General features: G+C 46.8%; 1 protein-coding gene across 2 annotated transcripts in view; it reads right to left on the bottom strand.

Annotated features, from left to right (window-relative positions):
• CEP135 (centrosomal protein 135) overlaps positions 1 to 1,106 on the bottom strand; it is a 69,605-nt gene extending 68,499 nt beyond the window's left edge. Inside the window, exon 1 of one of the 2 annotated variants that reach the window (XM_040334704.1) lies at positions 904 to 1,105. The gene's annotated coding sequence lies outside the window, so the exon portion shown is untranslated. Of the gene's footprint in view, positions 1 to 903 lie in introns of both variants that reach the window. The other variant, XM_040334707.1, reaches the window with a different exon arrangement.
• Between the last annotated feature and the right edge of the window lie 15,051 nt (positions 1,107 to 16,157).

Genomic DNA, 16,157 nt, shown 5'->3' on the forward strand with positions numbered 1-16,157 from the left:
ACCAGGAAGAGAGAGGGGAGGACACACCAGGAAGAGAGAGGGGGGACACACCAGGAAGAGAGAGGGGGGACACACCAGGAAGAGAGAGGGGGGGCACACCAGGAAGAGAGAGGGGAGGACACACCAGGAAGAGAGAGGGGAGGACACACCAGGAAGAGAGAGGGGGGGCACACCAGGAAGAGAGAGGGGGGGCACACCAGGAAGAGAGAGGGGAGGACACACCAGGAAGAGAGAGGGGGGGCACACCAGGAAGAGAGAGGGGGGGCACACCAGGAAGAGAGAGGGGGGGCACACCAGGAAGAGAGAGGGGGGGCACACCAGGAAGAGAGAGGGGGGACACACCAGGAAGAGAGAGGGGGACACACCAGGAAGAGAGAGGGGGGACACACCAGGGAGAGAGAGGGGGGGCACACCAGGAAGAGAGAGGGGGGCACACCAGGAAGAGAGAGGGGGGACACACCAGGGAGAGAGAGGGGGGGCACACCAGGAAGAGAGAGGGGGGGACACACCAGGAAGAGAGAGGGGGGGACACACCAGGAAGAGAGAGGGGGGACACACCAGGAAGAGAGAGGGGGGACACACCAGGAAGAGAGAGGGGGGCACACCAGGAAGAGAGAGGGGGGACACACCAGGGAGAGAGAGGGGGGGCACACCAGGAAGAGAGAGGGGGGACACACCAGGGAGAGAGAGGGGGGGCACACCAGGAAGAGAGAGGGGGGACACACCAGGGAGAGAGAGGGGGGGCACACCAGGAAGAGAGAGGGGGGGCACACCAGGAAGAGAGAGGGGGGGCACACCAGGAAGAGAGAGGGGGGCACACCAGGAAGAGAGAGGGGGGGCACACCAGGACGAGAAAGGGGGCACACCAGGAAGTCACAGGTGAGGGTACAGCTGGGCACTTACACAGCAGGCAGTGGAGTGTCCAGCCCGTCACAGCGCTCCCGTCTTCCTCACAGTGTCCGGAGAGGGGTTGCTAGGTGACATGCTCAGGAAGCTGGCACTGGTCAGAGGACACAGCGGCGGGCGGAGGAGCGGTTCGAAAATGGCGCGCAGGAAGCCCGGTCTGGGCCAAGGAAGCGCACAGCCTGTCACCCATAGCAACGCTCCTCAGCCCGCCCCTTCCAGCCATTACCATGCCAGACAACCTCCAATCACGAGCTCCAATTGGGACAGATAGGGCGGGGGAAAGCTACCGTTCCGCCCACCATAGACACGCCTCCGGTGAACTCTGGGTCTTGAACTATAGTGAGCTGTCATTGGTAATAGCGGTACCCGTCTGCACCAATCTGCTGCCGAGGAAGTGAGCGGGGGGAGGGATCTGTCAGCACACCCAGAGCTGCACTGCTACACAGGAAACGGCTGACAGGCCCATTCACATAGATGTACAGCCGACCAATCAAAGGGTCCCCTGCTGTCTGCCCAGCCCATAATCTTCCAGAAGAATGAGTGGCAGTAAATGAAGATTGGTCAATGTGTGATCTGTGCCCGGGGATTCAGATTAGGCGACCCGTCAGAAGTGACGTTTCGTCGTCACCATCTTGCTACACTCCGCACTCCTCTCCACAGTAAGAAGGGGGCAAGCGGACATCTTGTTACACCCACCCGAATTTTGCATTTTACACTTATTTTTAAAGTGGTTGTAAACCCTCTCTGACCACTTGCCTGGATCAAGGCTTACCTGTAGGTGCTGGAAATATCTCATTAACCTACACGGTTAAAGTGATAGTGTGCAGCCGCCGGACCTTACATATGTATCACTTCTGTCTGTTGGTTATGTATTCCTCATCATTTGAGTATACCTATACTATTACAACGATGTGGAAGTGTAACTTTAGTACTTGTCGGGGCCATATTTTGATGATTATTATATTGTTACTTTTAAATGTACTTTTTTTTATATATTTTTCTAATAAATATCTATAGATTTTTATACTCAATACCTGTGTGCCGTTCAAAGACCAAGTGTCTAGTTAAAAATTAGTATTCAATCTCAAATTATCGTGACGTTGGCACATGTTTACCGATGCATCCACAGTATCACCCTGTGAGGATGCACATTAACCACTTCCCGCCCGGCCTATGGACGATTTACGTCCGGGAAGTGGTTTTGAAATCCTGACAGGACGTTCCTGGACGTCCTGCAGGATTTCATGGGGCGCGCAGCGCGGCGATCGGTGATGCGGGGTGTCAGTCTGACACCCTGCATCTCCGATCTCGGTAAAGAGCCTCCGGCGGAGACTCTTTACCACGTGATCAGCCGTGTCCAATCATGGCTGATCACGATGTAAACAGGAAGAGCCGTCGATGGCTCTTCCTCACTCGCGTCTGACAGACGCGAGTATAGGAGAGCCGATCGGCGGCTCTCTTGACAGGGGGGGTTCGCGCTGATTGTTTATCAGCGCAGCCCCCCCTCGGATCGCCACACTGGACCACCAGGAATGCCCATCCTGGACCACCAAGATGGGCAAAACAAAAAAAAAGCCTGCAAAAAAAAAAAAAGACTGAAAAAAAATGCCAATCAGTGCCCAACTGACTGGCAACCTGGGAAAATCAGTGCTGCCCCACAGTGTCCATCAGTGCCACCCCAGTGTCACCCCACGGTGTCCATCAGTGCCACCCCACAGTGCCCATCCATGCCCAGTGCCCACCTATCAGTGCCCACCTGTGCCACCCATAAGTATCCATCAGTGCCACCCATGAGTGCCCAGTGCCGCCCATGAGTGCCCATCAGTGCCGCCTATGTGTGCCCATCAGTGCCGCCTATGTGTGCCCATCAGTGCCGCCTATGTGTGCCCATCAGGGCCGCATACCAGCGCCACCAATCGGTGCCACCTTATCTGTGCCCGTCAGTACTACCTCATCGATGTCTATCAGTGCCATCTCATCGGTGCCCATCAGTGCCGCCATATCAGTGCCCGTAATTGAAAGAGAAAAACGTATTCACAAAAAAATGAACAGAAAAAAATAAAAACGTTTTTTTTTTTTCAAAATTTTCAGTCTTTTTTTAGTTGTTGCGCAAAAAAAAACAAAAAACGCAGAGGTGATCAAATACCACCAAAAGAAAGCTCTATTTGTGGGGGAAAAAAGGACGCCAATTTTGTTTGGGTACAGTTTAGCATGACCGCGCAATTGCCATTAAAGTGCGACAGTGCTGAAAGCTGAAAATTGGCTTGGGCGGGAAGGAGCGTAAGTGCCTGGTATGGAAGTGGTTAAGCAAAACATTTTTTCTCAAAAAAGGGTGTAACACGATGTCCGCTTACCCTCTTCTCAGTGTCCACTTACTGTGGAGCAGTGTTTCCAACCGTCAGTATTTTTACTGACAGCCAGTAAAAAAAAAAAAAAAAAGAGGCAATTTTCTCCTGCCAGTAAATGTAAAAAGGGTGCCAGTAAAAAAATATGGCTGTGATGCTCGGCTTGGGCCGGAGCTGGCTGAGACCATCTGAGTGCCTTTGGGTTGCCAGTGTGATTGGGTTGCTCTGGTTGAGGCAGTGCCTGAGCATGTCGCCTGATGTCATGGTGCATTGTAGCCTCGTGTGCGGGTCTGCAGTATGGGAGCAATACAGGCTGGGACCATCAGTGCTGTTTAGACTGGAGGGACCACTTGGCTTGGAGAGAGACTGTCACTGGGATGTGTCGGGGAGGTCTCATCATCACCTGTGCTGCTGAGAGAGAGAGAGAGAGAGAGAGACGCCCATTCTAATTTCTTGCCCCCCTCTCTCCTGTCCCTTAGCTACTTACTTACTTAGTCTAAAATAAAGTAAGAAATACGTTTTTTGCCTTATTATCTACCTTAAAAGGGGTTGTAAAGGTTTGTTTTTTTATTTTCAGAACAGGTTCCTTTAAGCTCGTGCATTGTTGGTTCACTTACCCTTTTCCTTCCATTTCCCTTCTAAATTTTTTTTTTTTTTTTTTTCCTTGTCTGAATTTCTCACTTCCTGTTCCTCCTCAGTAAGCTTACCCCCATCGTCCGAGCCATTCTGGATGGGGGTACGTCTGCCAGAACAGCTTACTGTTTATGGAAGACATTTAATCAGAGGGATGGCAAAGTCCAGAGAGAGTTTCTCATTTGATTGTCTTTACAAGTTTTATTCATGTCAGAGACCGGATATAGCATCACTGAAATCCACTGCTCCTCCTCCAGACCATTTCTCTCCAACGGAGCTGCCAAAGCCACTGCAAAAGTGGGTGGGTTGCTACAATACTTACAGGCAATTCAGTCCCATTCACAGGAAAGATTGCACGTTTTCTACCCAACCCTGTTTGTCGTTTTCAGGGGACAGTGGCTAGCGTCCAGTTGCAGATCGGAAGAGGTTGAACCTTTTTGGCACTCTTAGAGATCTTTAAAGCGGAGTTCCACCTAAAAATGGAACTTCCGCTTAATCCACTCCTTCCCCCCTTACATGCCACATTTGGCATGTAATTTTTTTGGGGGGGAGTGGGGGGGGTCAGAAGGAGTGGGACTTCCTGCCCCACTTCCTTCTTCCGCCGAGGGGCTGGTAAGGCGATTAGCTTAATCGCCTTATCGCAGCCCCTCCCAGTAGGTGAGCGCCTGTCCAATCGGACGGCGCCTCGCATTCGCAGTGGGTGCCCGGCCGTGAAGCCGAAAGCTGTCACTGCTGGGTGCCCACACTAGGAATGAAGAGGGGGCGAGGAGCGGAGCCCCGGCTGGCGCGTCGCTGGAACCGTAGAGCAGGTAAGTGTCTGTTTATTAAAAGCCAGCAGCTACATTTTTTGTAAACTTAAAAAAAGGCTGGAACACCCCTTTAAGATGGAGTCCATATAAAGCGGAGGTCCACCCGTTTTTTTGTTTTTTTTTAAGTGTATTTTGTGCGTGTACTCGAGAGAGGAGCCGTACTGCAGGAGTTGGGAGTAGGCAGGCCTCCCCCAGAGGCAATTTGCCACCTTTCTCCATGCCCCGGGTGGAAATGGTGGGTGTGTGAGGGGGTCCTCCCACACAGCCCGCCCTACCTGCTCTGCTTTGAAGCCCAACGGGGCAGAGGGACTCCCTATAAGGGAGTGAGAGGATCTAGCCTGCTCAACCAGCCCCGTTAGTCCTTTGCCTCTCTTTTTAGAGACTGCGTGGTCAAAGTGCGTGCATGTTAACCCAATTTCGAGTGCGTGTAAGTGTGGTGGTTTTTGTGGGAGGGGGGTGGGCGAACTAAGCGCAAGCTTACCTCGCATAGCACACCCACCAGGAGCCAGGCTGAGACCACCAAACTCAATTCACATGTAGCTGAGACCGGGATCCGAACCCCTAGCTGCAGAGGTGAATGGCTTGTCAGCGCAGTGCCTATCGCGTCGTGCCACTGCAGCTCCCCTGTTTTTTTTGTTTTTGCAGCTGCTGACTTTTAAAAAATGGACACTTACCTGTCCAGCGCGCCCGCGATGTCAGCAGACGAGGCTGAGCAATCGCTCGGTCCTCTGCTGCTTCCGCCACCATCCTCGGTGAGGAAATCAGGAAGTGAAGCCTTGCGGCTTCACTGCCCGATTCCCTACTGCGTATGCGCGAGGATCGCATTGCGCCATCGCTGGTCTCCGCTCTCTCCTTGGAACAGTGTTTCCCAGAAGGCAGTGGGGGGGGGTGTGACATGATGAGGCTGGACTCCCACAGGAGTCAGAACCCAGAAGTGGTGCAAATACCTGTCTCAGACAGGTATCTGCGCCCCCTCCCCCCTGAAAGGTGCCAAATGTGACACCGAAGGGGGGAATCAAAAAAGCGGAGGTTCACTTTTTGTGTGAACCTCCGCTTTAAAAACAGTACAACCAGACAGCCGGATGCTACTGCTGGATCGTCAGGATGTCTATCCTCACATCACAAAATGTTTTCTTTCATTTTCCTTCCAAAATCTGTAAGTTTGGCAATCGGTTAGACGCATCTCCACTTTAACAGCCTATCTTTTGGCTTATAAATATCTGAGAATGTTTGCAAGGGTCTCAGTGTCGTGTCAGCTCTACTCAGAGAACAGGTTCGCCACTACCTGGACATCATTCTTCTATCCAAGGACTGGAACAATTGCTGTCGCACCAAGAGGTCCTCATATATACCCTGCAGAAATATGGCTGGGTTATCAACTTCCAAAAAAAAGGGGGGAAAGCAAAGACAACTTTCTACAACCCAACAGTTAGTGTACCTGGGGGTGCTCTGCTAGTTTCTCTGTTTTGCTTCCACCAGAGAAAGTAGTGACAGTCAGAAACAGAATTCTGAGAACAGATTCTTCCGCTTGTTTGATGGCGTCTCAGTGCCTCAGTCATCTGGGCACAATGTCATCATGCATACCAACGATTCCTTGGGCGCATAGGCACCTGCGCAAGTTTCAACTAGGATTCTTAGCGCAAGGGAGAAAACAGGATCTAGCACAGTTAATAACAGTGTCAACTCAGTATGAGTAGCGGTCCGCGGTGATTAAAAGACCTTCAGGAAGTCATGGCCCGTTAGAACCGTCAGACTGGATAATTGTTACGAATCATGTCTGCAAGACAGTCTGGTAGGTGCACTGCAAGGTACTGTCGCTCAAGGCAAGCAGAGATTCCCAGCCAAGGAGGGTAGTCTTGATTGCGCTGGAAGTTCAAACAGCCCTTTTAGCATTTTAAACTTGCTATACAGAGTCAAGGGAAGGCCAGTAATTCCCTTTATTCAGCTCCAGGGAGTAACTCGCAGCAATATGCTATTGAGAGAGGTGAAACCCATAACATCTGGGACGGAAGATCACCAGAAAATTCCAGAATCAATTTACCTCCCAGCAGATTTTTGAACACACAGGCAGACTGACTATCGTGCAAACTTCCCAGAGCACGAGTGGCTCTATGTCCCAGGCATTCTCTGAGCAGGTCCACAAGTGAGGCCTACCACAGACCTCTTCCTTTCCCACAGTAATCACAAACTTTGGGTATGTCTGACCTTGTTTCCGCACCCAAGGCACAGGGGGCAGATGCTCTGGTCTCTCCTTGGGGCTGCAATCTCCCAACATCTCTCGTAATGAGATTCCTCTTGAGTCTGTCACGGGAGAACATGGTTGTCATAGCCAATTCTCCATATTGGCCAGGAAGCCCTTGGTTTTCCCTGGCCATTCATTTCAGGATACAGCAGACATTTCCCCTCCACAACATATGCAGACTGGGGCTGCAAGCAGTGGTGCTAAAAGGGGAGGCTGGGCAACCCAGGTTGCTCCAGAGTGATTCTTATCTTGTTGTGTGCGAGAAGGTATCTACTTACAACATCTATGCCTAAATCTGGAACAAGTTTGCGTTTTCGCGGTAGGGCGACACATTGATCCTACTGCCCCTCCAGTGACAGCTGTACTTCCTCTAGGCCGTATTGGACATTGCCATGTTGGCGTCAGGAAAACTGATAATTGGATCAAATACTTACCGTAATTTTCCTTTCCTGACGCCAAACCATGGCAGCATACAGACCCACCCTGTATATTTCAGTATGTAGCTTGTTACCAAAAAATGGGGGCGTCGAGTTTAAAAAAAAAACATGAAATTCCGATAGTCTGTGTGGAACTCGGACAGAGAAAAAAAACACGCATGCTCAGAATCAAGTCGACACATTCTCGGAAGCATTGAACTTCATTTTTCACGGCTTGTCGTAGTGTTTTACGGCACCGCGTTTTGGACGGTCGGAATTTGGTCCGACAGTGTGTATGCAAGACAGCTCGAAGGGAATTTAGACGGAAAATTCCATCGGATTTTATCTCATCGGAAATTCCGATTGTGTGTACAGGGCATAAGTGTTGCTATTTACTAACACGACTATTAAGGGTACCAGAAACTAAGCAGTCAGAGCAGCAGCAAGGGTCTCAGTGCTGCAGTGATGTCACTGCAGAAGGCCAAGCGTTGTTGCCTTATCCAAGTCCATATGCAATGGTTCTACTGGCAGCATCCATGGCTATTTACAATATATTCCAGAACCTTCTGAGAAAAAGAGAGAAGCCAGCCTTGCCCAGCTCGATCCAGCGATGTGCATGAGAGCAGCGGGTCTCTCTATTCTCGTTGGCTCCTGTCAATCACAGCCAGAAAGAATGGGGGGGGGGCGAAGCTGCGCCTTGCTTGTGAGGCTTGCTATTGGGGGCACGTATCCAGGAACGCTGGGGGGGGGGGGAACCAAAAAAAAGAGGATCAGGACTGCTCTGTGTAAATTACTGCACAGAGCAGGCAAGTATAACATGCTTCTTGTTAAAAAAAAAAATTAAAAGCTTTACAAATCACTTTAAGTATAACCCCTTAATTATCACAACATTCATCTCTGAAAATATACATTTGGACAAAAAAATATAAAAAATTACAGATTTGTAGTCATCCTTTTTAATATGTACAATATTCCACAAGATACAAATCCCACCGAAAACAGGTTTAAAAATAGTAACAGTGTTTTCGAAGCAAAGTAAAAATGGGTATACATTTAGACACATTTTTTCAGCACCCCCCCCCCCTTATTTGCACCCAATCTGGTCCATTTAGCTGATGAACCACACTGCTAGATAGCATTTCTTCTGCCAACTTTAGATTCACTGACCAATCCAAGTGTTAAAAAAATAACTGGCACTAGATTAAAGCGATCTTAAACCAAAAACAAAAAAGATATTATATTGTAGCATACCAATTCTTAGATGCGATGGCTGCAATTGTTTCCTTTTTAAGGCTTTCTTTCTTCTATTTTTATCTGGTGATCCAGCCAGGAAGTCTGTTTTTCAACAAAAAAACTCTTGCAGTTACAGGGATGAGACAGATCATTTACCAGTGGTAGGGGTGATTAAAACGATCAGCTTTAATTTATGGAAAACCTTTATGCCAAAAGGTAAAAAAAAAAAAGAAAAAAGTTTGCTGTAACTGAATTTGCTAGCACATTTACCCCCCCCCCCCCCCCCTGACAATGTTGCCGTCCAATGTTGCTCATTCACCCAGAGACGGGCACTCTAAGGCTCCATTCACACTAATGCGTTTGAGGCATTTTTCAGAAATGCAGGGACATTTTTTAACATGGTTTCCTATGGAACATGTTCACATCAATGCTTTTTTGTGCCTCTGCGTTTTTGGAAAGGGTCAGGGACTTTTTCCCCCCCGCAAAAAGCAGCGTTTTTGCATGTAATAGAATTCAATAGACCCGAATCCAAAAACGCAAGTACCGCGTTTTTGCTGCGATTTGCTTTTTTTTTATTTTTTTAAAAACTGTTTATAGCTAGTTGTTAAAAGGAAATGTAAAAAAATTAAAAATTGCCGGCTAAAAAATAAAAAAATGTCCTAAAAAAAAAAAAAAATGCTAAATCGCGGTAAAAACGCGTGTCGAAAAACGCAGCAAGCACCGCAAAAAAAGCTCAAAAGCAACATGCATAGGTGTGATTCGAGCCTAAAGCCCTGCACACATGATCAGTCCATCTGATGAAGCAGACTGAAGGTCTGATGTGCGTACACACCATCGGTTAAATAACTGATCGTGTCAGAACGCGGTGACGTAAAACACAACGACGTGCTGAAAAAAACGTAGTTCAATGCTTCCAAGCATGCGTCGACTTGATTCTGAGCATGCGCGGGTTTTGAACCGATGCTTTTGCATACTAACCATCGGTTTTGACCTAACGGTTAGGCGTCCATCGGTTCAATTTTAAAGCAAGTTCTACATTTTTTGACCGAAGGATAACTGACCGAAGGGGCCCACACACGGTCGGTTTGGTCCGATGAAAAGGTCCTTCAGTCCATTTTCATCGGTTTTGACCGACCGTGTGTACGCGGCCTAATACAGGAGATGTGTTACTTGACAGATAACCAGGTGAAAACAGAGGGAAAAGCAGCCTAAAAAAAGAACTATTCCAGACACCACATCTGATTGGTAAGCTGCAATAGATTACGTTTTTGGGTTTGAGTTCAATACCGCTTTAATCAGGGATCCCCAAATTTCATGAGCTTGTGTGCCATGTTTAAAGAAATAAAAAGTGGAACTATTTAAAAGGGATTTTCACAATTTTAATGTGAATTTATCTCATCGATTGTTAGAATAATGTCAGGAAGTATATAGGAAATCATTGGTTCTTTTTTCTATGCAGTATATTTCAGATGTGCACGGACAAAACTTCAAGAATTTAATCTGTATTTTCTGTTTTTTTTTTTTCTTTTAATAACTTCCCTCCTCTCAGATGAAGGTTCTACGAAGTAAAACGCAACTCTACTAATGTTAACCCTTGGAATTCAACTCAGTTTTGTACTCTGCATATACATAGGGCTAGATTCAGATAGCCCGGCGTATTTTTATGCTGGCGTAACGCATCTCAGATACGTTACACCGCCGTAACTTAGGGCGCAAGTTCCGTATTCATAAAGAACTTGCGCCCTAAGTTACGGCGGCGTAGCGTATGAGGTCCGGCGTAAGCCCGCCTAATTCAAATGTGGATGATTTGGGCGTGTTTTACTTAAATTAATTGTGACCCCACGTATTTGACGTCTTTTACGAACGGCGCATGCGCCGTTCGTGAAAGAATCCCAGTGCGCATGCTCGAAATTACGCCGCAAATCGTCAATGCTTTAGACGTGAACGTAACTTATGTACAGCCCTATTCGCGAACGACTTACGCAAACGACGTAAAATTTTCAAAATTCGATGCGGGAACGGCGTCCATACTTAACATAGGATACGCCTCATATAGCAGGGGTAACTTTACGCCGGAAAAAGCCTAACGTAAACGACGTAAAAAAAATGCGCCGGGCGAACGTACGTTTCTGAATCGGCGTATCTACCTAATTAGCATATTCCTTGCGTAAATCGAAGGAAGCGCCACCTAGCGGCCAGCGTAAATATGCAACTATGATACGACGGCATAAGAGACTTACGCCAGTCAGATCTTAGCCTAATTTCGGCATATCTTGCTTCCGGAATACAATAAGAAGATACGCCGGTGCAGCTTTGAATTTACGCGGCGTATCAATAGATACGCCGGCGTAAATTCTTTCTGAATCTAGCCCATAGTCTGTAATAGTAATGGTGGACATATCACGTAAAAGAATTATTTCACCTCTGTTTGGACAATGTCGTTTAGATGGCATTCAGGCACCATAAATCAGTGCCCACACATGGCCCTCAAGCCACTGGATTGGGACTCTACAGTTAGGAACTAATGGTAACTGAAAAAGACATTTAAGTTTTTTTTTTTTTTTAAAGACAGGGCATTGGAAGGTTCTTGTGAGAAATAAGTTCTGCTTTACAGATAAGACATTCTTAAGACCCGTACACATGATCAGATATTCCGACAACAATTGTGTGATGGAAGGGTTTTGACGGATAATCTGACCGTCTGTATGCTCCATCGGACAATTGTTGTCGGAATTTCCGACAACAAATGTTGGATAGTCATGCTCTCAAATTGTCCGACAACAAATGTGTTCCGTCGGATTATACACAAGTCCGTCGGACTAAAATCCAAAGTACAAACACGCATGCTCCGAACCAATACTAACCATAAGACAAAGGGTGGCGCTAAAGAGCAGAAAAACCACGTAGTTTCGTGAATGTTGGCTGAAAAATTTCTGCCATCTGTATACAGAACAAGTTCACGACCAACGCCCGTCGGACAAAAATCCACGGATTTGTCCGATGGAAATCCGATCTTGCGTACGAGGCTATAGAATAACAAGATCACTCCATTTCAACATCGATCTCCTAAGCTCAAGACACAGCACACTATTGCTAACTTTGAAGATACAAGACAGTCCAGTGTACAAATATAGAGAACACACAACTTCTCCTAAAGCACTTAGGGCAGTGATGGCGAACCTCGGCACCCCAGATGTTTTGGAACTACATTTCCCATGATGCTCATGCACTCTGCAGTATTGTTGAGCATCATGGGAAATGTAGTTCCAAAACATCTGGGGTGCCAAGGTTTGCCATCACTGGCTTAGGGTATGAACTTTGTCCACAGTATCAAATTGATAAACCAATATAATAATAATTAATAATCTTGTAAACGATCAACACTCATATATGCATAAAAATTAACGGTTCCATCAACATCATATTGAAGAACCAGCTCCATAGGTTGAAATTTACTACCATTGGCTGTCAGCCTACTTGCCAGACAAGGAGATGCGACAGTCAATCCCACCGCTTGGATCCTGCACTAGATGCTTAGAAAGGTGGCTCTCAGCTGGAAATGCCCGGTGGTCTCTGTGCCTTGATGGCCATGTCTCCAATGAGCCTCACTAAAGTCTTCCTGGTACCCCTGCACAGGGGCCACCGACTGTCTGGGCATTTCCATCTGAGAGCTCATAGACATTCCTTTTTTTATTATATTGTTTTATCAATTTGATACTGTGGACAAAGTTCATACCCTAAGCGCTGTGTGTTCTCTATATTTTTACTCCCCACCTAAGGGTAATCTCCGGCAGGTATGGGCAGTGGATTGTCCATTACCTTCTCTAAGAGACTATACACTTTCATTGGCGACTGACCTTCTTTGATGTGTTTTTTCAGTGTACATACGGTATATGTTGCAGATTACTGGAAATGGCATTTACAATTTAATAATGCCAACAAAAAATCATAGGCAAGATAGATAGTCCATGTCGAAAATCAAAGTGCTTATCAGGTATCAAGGTAAAGCCTCAGGTAAATCTAAATTTCCCTAAAGCGTATTTTCACTTTTGCAATCAAATTTGAGAAAACCCACTATATGTTTGTTATGTGTTCCCATTCACAAAGCATATCTAAGATGCTACTAAAAACATTTCTAAAGCCGGTCATAGACAGTTCAAATCCTGACCAGTTCAGAAGGAAACGGCAGAGATTTGAACTACCGTATTTATCGGCGTATACCGCGCACTATTTTACCCTGAAAATCAGGGCAAAATCGTGGGTGCGCGGTATACGCCGATACCCGCTTTCCCGCCACGAGTTTGAATACTGCGCCGGCATATACCGAGCGCAGTACACTCGTGCATCTTCGGGCAGTCTCGGCGCCTCTCGCGCTGACGTCCTGAGCGTACAGGACGTCAGCGCGAGAGTTGCCGAGCCTGCCCAACGATACACGAGTGTACTGTGCTCGGTATATGTCGGCGCAGTATTCAAACTCGGCGCGGGAAACGAGTGGGGAGGACGCGAGAACGCCGCAGAACCAGACGAAGAGGACACCCGAAGCCGCAGACGGACGCCAGGCCCGACGAGGCCGCCGAGTAAAACACCAAAACTGTAAGTACAAAACATCTTTTTTCCACAGGAATTCAGGCAACTTTAGGGGTGCGCGCTATATGCGGGAGCGCGCTATACCCCGATAAATACGGTATGTATGGGCAGGCTGAATGTACCCAAGTTGATTGATCAATCAACTTGGGTACAACCAGCCTGTTGAATTTTACATGAGATTATTGATGGCGGCTTTTCTAGCTGCTAGCAACAATCACTGTGCTCTCCTGATGGATATGGCTTGCTCCACCGGGAGAACACAATGGCCCCATGGGAGGGATTCCCTCCATTAATACTGCCTGTGTTGATGGGGGAATTGAGCAATTTTCTTTCCTGCAACTCGTAGTTGCAGAAAAAAAAAATGCTTAATCTTACCTTTTAGATGTTTTTAGGGCTCTACCAACCAGCATCTGGTTGGAGGTGAATCACCTGGCCTTCAGAAAAAAATCTCAAAACCCATCTTTTCTGAGGGCAAAAGTACAGTAGGGAAAGGATACTAAGCGCCCAGAGGCGATTCAGTTTGCATGTGTTGCGCTATATAAGTTTCTCACTCACTCAGGTGTCATGGCTGACTAAAAGATTTTTTTTTTTTTTGAACAATGCCAGAGTTAGTCTGTCCCACATCTGTCCTCATTAACATAAAATTGCAAGAAGCCTAGCTACCAAATCTTTAACCCTCCGTTAGGACAAACCGCATTCAGATCTAGTTACAATTGAGAAAGGCTCCACTGCCGGTTTCCCTTAGCTGGAATGGCGGTGCCGGCACCCGATCCGATGGATGGATTGGATCGACCTTGGAGGGGCAGACATCGCGGGTTCCCTGGACAGGTAAGTGTTCTTATTAAAAGTCAGCAGCTACAGTGTTTGTAGTTGCTGACTTTAAAAAAAAAATATTTGCAGCTGGAACACCGCTTTAAGTTATGCTATGTGAATGGAGACATGTAACAAATATAAAAGTGGGTACTGTGCCAATTTGGCTACAAAAGGGGAGATTTACTAAACTGGTATACAGAATCTGGTGCAGCTGTACATAGGAAAAAAATCAGGTAACTTCAGCTTGTTCAATTAAAATGCAAGTTCAACTTTACAGAAATCTGTAAGGTGACCTTACACTGGACCCCCTTCCTCATTCCCTACAGTCCTACTGTACTGTAGTCCCGCGATCCTGCTCTGGCACCAGATCCTGCATACCAGTTTTAGGTCGCTTTACGTATTAATTAATAAAAAATAAAATCAATGAACTCAGCTTAAAATATCAAAAAAGTGACGGTCTGAAAATTATATATGCATCATTCTCCCACAATCCCCCTGCACAGAAAATTAAAAAAAGCTATGCAGACTATTTCATTGCACAAATCTAACTAGCTTGTTGTTACTATGCTCCATGTTGGTTGAATGAGCAGCCAGGTGACACAAGAAGATGCAGTAGTGAGCAGTGGTGTCACCATCCTGGATAGGATGTGTGTATCCATGTATTTAGATATTTAGCAGATTTTCATCTTAATTCGATATGGCATTTGCCAACCAATGGCCATCTACTTAAAGAGTTGTAAAGGAATTTTTTTTTTGCCCACAATTAATGTCTGCAAGGTAGACAGACAGAATAGTGTAATGATTCTGTTAAAAAAATAGTAAATACCTATTAAATTCCTTCATCTATATCACCTCCGGTGTTCTAGTTTCTGTTCTCTCATTCACTTCCTGGTTTGTGGCGCTCGTTCATGTAAGAACTACATTTCCCAGTATGAATTGAGGCACGCCCAGTAATTCACACCTCCTTGAAGTCTCTAACACGTAGAGAGCGTCCTGCCACACAGATGTAGTTCCCAGGAGGGGGTGAGCACGTTACTGACCACTGCAGTAAAGCCTCCCGTCACGGTGGTCAGTAAAATCAGACAAGCAGGAAGTGAACAGAACAGAGAAGAAATAGAGCAACTTCTGAGCGAAAACGAACAATGAGGAAGTGAAAAGAGGAATGTCTGCAGGTAAAGGATGCTTATTATGAAAAAAAATTCCTTTACAACCCCTTTAACATCATAAAACCAACCACTTTACTGCTTCATGTGTCAATGGTTTGAAAATCCCTCCATCTCTTCAGATCTTGGTACGAGTTTATAATGCATACTGAGAAGCAGACAATTAGACATGCAGTCTAAGATTATAGGGCCAGATTCACGTAGAGCGGGCGCAATTTTACGTAACCGGTTTACGTTACACCGCCGCAATTTTTCCGATTTAGTGCCCGATCCACAAAGCACTTACCTGGAAATTTGCGGCGGTGTATCGTAAACAGGTCCGGCTCAAGGCGGCCCAATTCAAATGGGGCGGGTACCATTTAAATTAGGCGCGCTCCCGCGCCGGACGTACTGCGCATGCTCCCGTCGCAAATTTCCTGACGTGCTTTGCGCGAAATTACGACGCGCCAACGTTTTGTGAATCGCGGCGTGAAAAAAAAGAGTTACGCCGGGAAAATTAAAAAATTTAAAAATAATTCAAAAGCGACGCGGGAAAGACGGGCATACTTTAACATGGTGGAGTACTTTTACACCATGTTAAAGGTGCACTATCTTTGCGACGGAAATCTAACACTCGCGATGACGTAACAACGGGAAAAAGCTTTGTGGATCGCCGTAACTCCTAATTTGCATACCCGACGCTGGTTTACGACGCAAACTCCCCCCAGCGGCGGCCGCGGTACTGCATCCTAAGATCCGACAGTGTAAGTCCATTACACCTGTCGGATCTTAGGGATATCTATGCGTAACTGATTCTATGAATCAGTCGCATAGTTAGAAACAGAAATACGACGGCGTATCAGGAGATACGCCGTCGTATCTCTTTTGTGAATCTGGCCCATAGATCCAACATATTCACGTACAGCTGTCGCTTTGTGTTATATGGTGCAAGTCTTTTTAGACAAAGGTATTTTTCCCTGGCCTCCTACTATTCAAGTAGAAATTGAAATAAATGGTTATCTTCTCTGTGG

Source organism: Rana temporaria, chromosome 1 (genome assembly GCF_905171775.1).
Source record: "Rana temporaria chromosome 1, aRanTem1.1, whole genome shotgun sequence".
Taxonomy (NCBI): domain Eukaryota; kingdom Metazoa; phylum Chordata; class Amphibia; order Anura; family Ranidae; genus Rana; species Rana temporaria.